We start from the raw sequence: 10,717 nt of genomic DNA on the forward strand, positions 1-10,717 counted from the left end.
TTTGATGCTCTTTATGATCTCCAGATTTTTCTCCCTCCGTCTTCTCTTCTTCAGAAGGTATTATTTGAGTATTGCTGTAACCTCTTTACTTTTAAAAAATAAATCCACTAATGTATGGCGTTTTTCCTCCTCCCTGCCTTCTCTCTGCCCCCTCTCCAATTTACTATTTCATTTTTTAAAGACTCTGAGGTGTATCTTCTAGAACTAGAGCGCACATTTTCTCATTTGTTTTATTTTTAGGCAGGAATGTGGCTATCCCATCCAAAGCATGGTTACTTGCCTTCTGTCAGTGGATACATAATATTGGCCGCCGGTACCCAATCAGTACTAACTAGCACAGGGGGATAAGATAGACATCTTCAAATGTCATGCCCTCCTGTTCTAACTGTTCTTTATGTTCTGAGGAAACTGTGTGTGTTGCAAAGGATTATGGAAAATGGGGATGCTCTCCATGAGCCTGGGGCCATAGCACACATCTGGGGCTTTGCAATTGAACTGAAAGCATATCTGATATTTCCCTGAATATCACAAAGAGAAGATCAGTGATGACTAAGGATGCAACCCTATGCATGTTTGGACAGAATGAGCTCCCCAGTGAGGCCCACCTGGCGCCAACATTGTTATCTTTTCGGTGCCAGGTTACAGGCTTCTCCACATAGGGCATTTATCCTGCTATTGAGATTGGTTACTCACTGACGTTTGCAGGTCCTTTACATGATGTTGTCAACCTGCAGGGCCTCTCCCATGCTAAATTACCTTTATCCCATTTGTGAAAAGATCGGAGATAATGAGCTATCAAATTACCGCGCGTTGAGTTCCTTCCTGAAAAGAGGAAGTCGTGCAATAAGAGGAGCTAGACCAGAGTGCCATCTAGTGGCTGTATAATGAAACATATAGAACAACACAGATAAGGGAGGAAAGTGGGGCGGGGGAGCGCATGTAAAGGGAGCCTGTTGTGAATGTGATCTTACATTTTAAACAGAAGCAGAAAGCCCCGGTGAAGTTGCGGGAGTTTAGCCTGGTGGAGAAATTCTCCAAGACTTTCCTAGGCATTTGACTGCATATGATAGGTTTTTAATCAGTTCATGGGATATTGTTTGTGTATGTGTGTGTATATGTGTGTCTGCTCTTTTTATATCTTTTAATTAATTTATTTATTTGTTACATTTCTAAGCTGCCCAATAGCCGAAGCTCTTCTTGTTGTTCACAACAATTAAAACCATAAAATACAATATGATAAGATACATTTTAAGAGTTTAAAACTACAGTATAAAATAAAAATAATAACCAACTAAAACCTAGCAGCAGTGCAAAGATTTCAAATATTTACAGTAACAAATTTAAAACAACAGAAACTGAAAGACTAAAATGCCTGGGAAAGGCATATATAATAAATCTTTCCTTTTAGTTGTGTGTTTGTGGCTTCAGAATTGAGAGGTGAATAGAAGCTGGGCAACATGAATGACTGAGAGAGAGAGAAATTCAAAAAGCAAGTGTATGTTTGTAGCTAAACTTTTTTTATTGTGCATAATGCGGTATTTTTAAGATTTTTAATCTTTGTAAACTGCCCAGAGAGCTTTGGCTATTGGGCAGAATAGAAATATAATAAATGAAATGGAAAAAAAAGTATTGCATGGCAGGCTGGGGCATGCTGGAAGTTGTAAGACTTTTTTCTGTCTAAACATGCATAGGTTTGCACCCTAAGAAACTTTGTCTTTCAAGAAAATTGCCCCACTGATGTTCTTCTAACTGAGGAACTCCTGATAAGATTATGAGGTGGTTCCCAAGAAAAACACAGCCTGGAGACCACAGGACGAAGGGCCAAATTGATCTGTGAGGCAGGAGTTACACAGGATCAGATCTCTCGATGTTGTTTATAACTTTAAAACAGCTTGGAGGGCTGAATTTGATCAGAGCAGCAGCAGCAATGGGAGTGGGGAGGGAACGGCTGTTTAACCCTTCCCCACCCCAAACCATTTGCCAGATCTAATTCCCCTCCCCCAAGGGATATTTGAGGATTATAATTTTTTTTGCAAATTCTGGTGCAAACTGACCTGATCCACATCTCTCAGGCTAATGCGCAGATCACAACGTAGTAATTCTTTGGATTTCACACTTCTCTGAATTTTGTAATGCAGTTTTTGTTCTGGAAAAAAAGAACCAAAATTAAGGATGCATAGACCTATCCATTTTGCCGTTTTCCACATTCATTTTTTTTAAAAAATCTCAAGTTCTTTCCATCCTGTTTCTGAAAAGAATTGTGAGTTTTGTTATGCTCTTATCACAAAATGAACCAAATGAAATTCACACCCATCATCCCCTAACCAATATGTGTATTTTAGGATAAAATATATTTAGAAAAGTGTATTTTGAGAGAAAATATTTATTTATTTATTTATTTATTTCATTTCTATACCGCCCAATAGCCGAAGCTCTCTGGATAAATACGCTTAGAAATGTGTGTTGTGAGGGGGAAAAACCTTCAAAAACACATGTATTTCAATATGAATTCTTGTGCATTTTTTTAAAATTACAGATTAAAGCAGAAACAGAAAATGGGCTGATGAATGAAGATATGCAAAACACAGATGGGAAATAGACTTACAGCTTTCTTTGGTACCTGTGTTCCCCCACTTTCACTTTGCAGCTTCAGAGGGATAATTTAGATTAGGGGAACCATAGGGGGAACAAATTTGGGGCAGGCCTTTTAAAAAAGTGAATAAAAATCCACCAGGAGATCCTATCACAGAACGTCTGGATCACTTTTCGATTTGGCCCTAAAAGACAGGAGTGTGGTATTTGGGTACTGTCTGGCAAGACGCTTCACCATTTTTAAGATGTTGCACTCTGTCTTGTCTTTTCTGGAAACTTTCACAGGCCCTGCTGTGGACTGGCCGGAGCTATTGGCCGTAGAGCTACATAAAGAAACAAATATTTTGCACTGAACTTGGTGGAGCTAAGCTGTTTGCGCCCTGGTCTCCCCCCACCCCCCGCCCCACTCCCAGTTGGCAGCTGGTTGAGTGGGACATAATCACTTCTTCTGTTCTGAAGGAGATCCTTCTGGAGTGGAGGGGGTGACCCTCCAGTGTCAATGCAACAATCGGTCGCCTTTTCTATGCCAGCCATTGAATCTCTTAAATCGTTCTTTGGTGATTACAATGTAAATATAGCTTTTCATGGACTTAAAGACCTTTTTCTCCTGTGGCACTGCACACACACAAACACACACACACTTAACCACTTAACCTCGGTGACAAAAAGAGCAGTGAATTAGCTGTGTTCAGGCCCGCTCGTGCAAGAAAGCTGGCCTCAATAGGATTTGGGGAACTGGGTGTATATAAATTTCCACGCCCCACAGCTTGTCAATGGGGGATTCGGAGTTGAAGCATGTGCATCGAGAAGGTTGTATGGATACCGAGGGGGTGTTCCACATCTTAAAAAGCAGCTGCTTCCCTTTAAGAAAACAATGATTTATTCATACCAATTCAGGGAGGGTGGAATATATTGAGAAGCATCCTTGGGGGGGCCAGGACCTAACACCATTACAGTCCCTCCCCTCTCTCTCTCTCTCTCTCTCTCTCACACACACACACACACACACACACACACAGTTTTGTCTTTTGGATCCTGGGTGACAATATGATCCTGCTATTGTTTCCCTGACAGCAGGCCCTAATAGAGACTTACGGAGATGGTCTTAGAGTGAAACAAAGAAGCTGGGTTTACCCAGCTCATTGGGCCTGCAAAAGTGGTGTTTTAGGAGGAAGTTGACTTCTCCGAGTCTCTTCAGCAGTGAGAAACATGACGCTCAGAAAGCCCATCTGGGGTCTCCACAAGTTTCTCTGGGCTTCACTGCCGAATGTGAAAACACCCTATAGGCCAAAGCAACCATAATGTAAAGCGCACAACTACACATCTGGGCACACAAGTGTATGTGCTAGGGATCAGCGAATCTGTCAATTGAATTTTGGTTTCTCTTTGTTTCTCTTTTGTTTCAAGCTTAAGTTCAGTTTGAACTTGAGAAGAACGTTTGTATGAAAATGTGTGCATACTTCTCTTAATACATGCATTTTGTACACAATTTTGCCTAATATACACATCTTTGCACACTATTTTCAGTATTATAGACATGTTTGTGTGCACTTTCCCCTAATTTACACATCTTTGTATGTATTTTTTAATTGGAGAACTCCATTGCAAAAATTGGAGAAGTGCGAATTTTGAAGGATAACTAAGTTTTGGTTTGCTTATTGCTTCAGAAGTGCGAAATTAGGTAAGATTGCATTAGAATGTGAACCAAATGAATTTCTCCCCCATCCCTACCTTGCCCACACACAAACAATTGAAAATGCTATCAGCTAGGGCTGTAGTTTTCCAACTGTCTTCTTAGGCTTTCTCTGATGCTTTTTTTTTTAATCAATTTTTTCTTGTGACTTTCAACAAAACAAAACAAAAACATAACAAAACAAAACAAAACCAAAAAAATGAAAATATAACAACATATTTTAAAGTCCTCCATTTCAAATATTACAACATTCCAGGGACAAAGGAAAAAAACCAATAGATTACACATAAACTTCAGTAAAAGCAGACCAGATATCCAAATATATGTCCATTCGCAAGTGACGCCTATATACCACTCTTTCAAATGTTGCTAGTATTGTTAAATCTTCAATCCATGGCATTATAGGCAGTGAGCTTTTATCCTTCCAGTATTGTAGTATCCGTTTTTTAGCAGCCAAGAGGGCACGAAAAATCAATTTACGCTGACCGTGTGTTACAGTCCAAAAAGCAGGCAAACCATTTAAGAGAACATGCACATCAGTAAATATTAAAGAGCTTTCCAATACAAAGTTTATCTGTATGATAACTTCCTCCCCAAAGGAGCCAACTATTGGGCATTTCCAAAACATATGAATAAAAGAAGCATTAACTGCATTATATCTCCCAACATTTAGCCGAGTTTGACAAACCTCTGTTAAAGAGACGTTGTGGCGTCCAAAAAACACAAAACAAAAGTTTTTGCAGAATAAGACATAATCAGAGGTCTATAGAGATATCAGATACAGACACCAAAACAGAGGTCCATTGATTAGACAAAATAAGACATTCCAATTCCCTGTTCCATTCCTGCTGTAGACCCCGTGTATCCTATTTATTCACTGATAATAAGTATTATAAACGTGAATCGCGGGTCATTATATCTGGTCAGCTTCAATAAGTATTTCCAACAGCAGAGGAGACTCTGAGGCAGCAAAAGCCGCAGTACCAAATCTAGATGCTAACAAATGTTTTGATTGCAAATACTGCCATCCAGCTGTAGCAGGCAAATCAAATTTGTCTCGCAAAGCTGCAAATGGCAAAATGGGTTTTCTCTGATGCTTACCAGAAGGTCCCAGTGAAGGCTGGTAGCTTCGATTTGGATAGGTCCTTTAGAGCAAACTTTAGCCGTTTGCATCTCTGCAGTCAGCCATGATAGGCTATGTAAATGTTTATGTAGCCTATCACGGCTGAGTTAAAAAAATAAAAAAACCGCGCATACGCAAATGGCAGCGCCCATGGGCGCCGCCATTTGCATTCCTTATTTTGGCATGTCTAGTCTACGTAAACATTTACATAGACTACGGCAAAAATAAGGGGAACGCAAATAGCGTAGACGCTACGCTATTTGCGTTCCCCTTATTTTCGCCATAGTCTACGTAAATGTTTACGTAGACTAGACATGCCAAAATAAGGAACGCCAATGGCGGCGCCCATGGGTGCCGCCATTTGCGTACATGCGGTTTGTTTGGTTTTTTTAACTCAGCCGTGATAGGCTACGTAAAGATTTACGTAGCCTATCACGGTATTTTTTAAAAATCTAGCTGTGATAGGCTACGTAAATCTTTACGTAGCCTATCACGTCTTTTTTTTTTTTTTAACTTGGAAATGGTGGCGGCGGCAGCTGGTCGGAAGACCGGCCGCTGCAGCTGCCGCTGCCGAACCACTGCCAAACTGCCGCTGGAGCCGCCACCGCCGCTGCCGCCAGGGAGATTTGCCCAACGTAAGTCCCGTCACGAGGGGGGGAGACCGTTTCGCCACTGATTTTGGCGGGCCGCATGTGCTGGCATTCGGCGTTCCCAAGATTCCTGGCGAAATTCTCTGACATCCCTACACTCAACGTTCCAGATGTGCCCACCAACCCCAAAAGGTTGGGAACCCCTGCCATGAGCCGTACCATACATCTACACATGAGTTACTACAGATTTTTCATGTATTTTTAAAGTTTATTGTCTGTGCCTTCATCCAAAAGAGGTGGTATATGCAAAAATCAAAGAATCATTATAATAAAAACACAGTATAAAATCTAATATTGTTTTATTTAATATAAAAAATATCTTTAGGCTGATTTTAAGTGTGGAACCTTCGCAAGGCAGCATAAAAAAGGTGCATTAAAATTGAAGACATAAAAACTATTTCAACCAGCTAAAAACACAATTTAAAATTTTAACATGTAAATATCTGGGCAAATATAATGGTTCTAACCTATTCTTGTCTCTAAAACCGACCTGAAGGGCTTGTTTTTCTCCTCCCTGGCTCCAGCTTTGCCTTTGTTGCCTTTTACTGGCTGTTGCCTTTTACTTTCATTGTTGCCTTTTACTGGCTGCTTTCACTTGTCTCCTGTTGCTCCTATCACTACCACCATAGTGGAGATAAAATATCAAATCTAAATTTATATACCATCCCAAATTCTGTACCAAGCAAGACTGGATTCTGTGTAAACTTTATGCAAATTGAGCAAATTATGCAAATTACACATATATTTTTGGTAACATCTGCTTATGCCAATAATCACAGACAGGGGTGAGGAGCTTAAGGTGGTCATGTGTCCTCTTTGACAGCGGACAGTCCTCTGTTTTAAGAGCTGCCAGAGGACTATCCTCTATTTTGAAGGCATCCTCTATTTGAAGGAGTGTCCTGTCCAGTTCTGGGATAAAGATGAAAAACCATCAGAAGGAAGAGCTGAGCACCTAGACAATAGACTGATCGGGTCACCTGGTAAGAACTTCCCACACTATGGTGAGATGTACTCTATTTCTATTTAAAAGACAATACTTATTTCTAAATTTGCATCTCTACATATGAATTAGCATATGCACATTTTATGCAAATCAACGTTGTCCTCTTTGTCCTCCTTTTTAGTTATTCTTAAGTGGCCACCCTAGCTATGCAGGGTACGAAGACTCCTTCCCAGTCTTCCCCGGCTCCTGAAATTTCATCAGCCGTTGCCCACAGATTTCAAATCCTGTCTTTTGCAGCCTTACAGGCTTGAAACTGGCTTTCCCCCCACAAAAACAAAATGAAAGTTGCTTAATTCTGTGTCCAGTACCAAATTCTCCACTTGAGCAGTATCACAGAACCCCCAAGAACTATTCATAATATTGTACCTTTATACTGCACATATAGGATTTCTCCAAGGAGTAAGTGACTGTAAGACCTTTCCCCACATTCTACTTTTAGGTGTACTCCTAAAAATGTAATATGTGAATGAGACAAACTCATTTTTTGGAAACGTGTGTATTATACAGGTATGCTCATCAGAAGGCCAGAATTGACCGCATCTCCTTGTCAACTATTCTACACAGGGCTGCCCTTGAAGACTGTTCCAGAAACTGCTGTATTTTTTTAACTGGAACAGCTCGCTGGGAAGCTATTTCACCAGTATCAAAAGAATTTCACTAGCTTTCAATGTGTTTCCAAGCCCAATTCAAGGTGCTGGTGATGACCTTTAAAACTCTAAGGGCACAATCCTATGCATGTTTAGACGGAAAACAGTCCTACAATTCCCAGCATGCCCCAGCCAGCCATGCTGAATGGGGCATGCTGGGAGTTGTAGGGCTTTTTTCTGTCTAAACATGCACAGGACTGTGCTCTAAACCAGGATGGGGGACTTCTGGCCCTCCAGGTGTTGTTGGACTAAACTATCACCCCTGAACATTGGCCAGACTCCAACATCTGGAGGGCTGGAGGTTCCCCATTTCTGCCCCTAAACTTCCAGACAGAGGGCTGCTAGCACCACCAACAAAAAGGCGTTGTGCAGCTATTCCATCTTTTCCTTCTTGACAGATTTTTCTGGTAAGAAAAAAGATGGAGGAAGTGCTGGGAAAACATAGGAGGGTTGCAAATTGAAGATGATGACATCTGCATTGCACTCCATGTGGGGCTGCCCTTGAGGCTGCTCCGGAAGCTGGAGCTAGTGCAGAATGCAGCAGCTTGGCTGTTGTCGGGAGCTGCCCCTCCTCGGCTTGCAACTCCTCTGCTAAGGGAACTGCACTGGCTGCCTATTTACTACCGAACCAGATTTAAAATTTTAGTACTAGTGTATAAAGCCCTAAACAACTTGGGACCAGGATACCTGAGAGAGCGCCTTCTCCCTTATCAACCTGCCTGGTCACTGAGGTCATCAGAGGACATGTTCCTGCTGGTTCCGCATGGACCTGTGGCCCAACTGGAGTCCACCTGGAGAAGAGCCTTTCTTTGGAACTCCCTGCTGCATTGTGTTGTTTCTGCTGCCTCCTGAAAACATCTTTATTCCAGGAAGCCTTCCTTGATTGACCAGCCACAGTTTTTATCGGCACTGTTTTTTGAAATAACCATTTTGAATATGGAGTTCTATTTCTTTTATTTTTTTATCATTTTTCCTTTTATTGTTCAACACTCCAGAATCTGTTCAGATTTGGAGTAGTCTATATGCTGTAAATAAACAAACACACAAACACACACACACAATTTCATGAATGAGGCCGGGCAATTGCACAATAAAAGCCTCATCTGGAAGGAGCTCAAGTCCTGGATATATACAGTCAGGGCCAGAAATATTGGAACAAGGATAACTGTTTTGGCAGTTGGCCTCTGTACACCACCACATTGAAGTTGAAAGGAAACACACCCAGATGGGAGCGAAGTCAGGACTTTCAGCTGTAATTCAAGGGGTTTGGCAAAAGTGGAGCACTAACCATTCAGGAAGTACAGCCCATGGAATGCACACACACCCATTATTGGTGGCTCATAAGTAATGGAACGAATGGCTGACAAGCAGCTGCATGGCCAGGGGTGGCCTGTTTCCTGGGCACCCCACAACCAATCAAGCAGATCAAAGGCCTGGAGATGGTTCTGAGTGTTACATTTGCATTTGGTAGCTGTTCACTGGAACTCCCAACGTGAGGTCCAAAGAGGTGTCCATGCGAGTGAAGGAGGCCAACATTAGGCTGAGGAAACAAAATAAACCCATCAGAGATAGCAAAAACAGTGGCAGTGGCCAATACAACAGTTTGAAACATGCTGAAAAAGAAGAAATTAACTGGCAAGCTCACCAATAGCAAAAGGCCTGGAAGACCACAGAAGACAACTAAAGTGGATGACCGCAGAATGCTGCTCATGGTGAAGAGGAACCCTTTCACAACATCTAGCCAGGTCCAGAACACTCTTGAGGAGATAGGCATGTCATTGTCAACATCTACAGTCAAGAGACGGCTTTATGAATGTAAATACAGAGGCTTTACAACAAGGTGCAAACCACTGGTAACGCTCAAGAACATACAGGCCAGATTAGCCTTTGCCAGCAAACACCTAAAAAGCCTGCCCAGTTCTGGAATAAGATTCTTTGGACTGATGAAACCAAGATTAATTTGTACCAGAATGATGGGAAGAGAAAAGTATGGAGAAGGTAAGGAACAGCTCATGATCCAAAGCATACCACATCATCTGTCAAACATTGTGGAGGCAGTGTTATGGTATGGGCATGCATGGCTGCCAATGGAACCGGGTCACTAGTGTTTATTGATGACCTGACTGCTGATAAAAGCAGCAAGATGAATTCTGAAGTGTATAGGGCTATACTTTCTGCTCGGATTCAGCTGAATGCTGCCAAACTGATAGGACACCGCTTCATATTGCAGATGGAGAATGACCCAAAACATACAGCAAAAGCTACCCAAGAGTTTCTCAAGGCAAAGGAGTGGGATGTTCTTCAATGGCCAAGTCAGTCACCTGATCTCAACCCAATAGAGCATGCTTTTCACTTACTGAAGACAAGTCTGAAGGCAGAAAGACCCACAAATAAGCAGCAGCTGAAGGCAGCTACAGTAAAGGCCTGGCAAAGCATCTCGAGGGAGGACACTCAGCATTTGGTCATGTCCATGGGTTCCAGACTTCAGGCAGTCATTGACTGCAAAGAATTTTCATCCAGGTATTACAGGCAACCCTTAAGTCTGAAATTATGTTGGTTTGTTCCATTACTTATAAGCCACCAACGACGGGTGTGTGTGGATGCCACTGGCTGTCCTTCCTGAATGGTTAGTGCCCCACTTTTGTCAAACCCCTTGAATGACAGCTGAAAGTCCTGACTTCACTCCCATCTGGGTGTGTTTCCTTTCAACTTCAATGTGGCGGTGTACAGAGGCCAACTGCCAAAACAGTTATCCTTGTTCCAATATTTCTGGCCTTGACTCTAAATTTATTTATTACATTTATATCCCACCTTTCCTCCAAGAAGCTCAAGGCAGCATTCATGGGGTTTCTCTTCACCCCTTTTTATCCTCACAACAGCCCTATGAAGTAGGTTAGGCTGAGACACAGTAACTGTCCTGAGATCGCCCAGTGAGCAGCTTCATTGCTGAGTGGGGATTTGAACCTGGGTCTTTCTGTCCAACATGCTCTAGCCTCTGCATCACACTGT

The sequence above is a fragment of the Heloderma suspectum genome, chromosome 10, assembly GCF_057233095.1.
Source record: "Heloderma suspectum isolate Gila_16-S chromosome 10, 16-S_ref, whole genome shotgun sequence".
NCBI lineage: Eukaryota > Metazoa > Chordata > Lepidosauria > Squamata > Helodermatidae > Heloderma > Heloderma suspectum.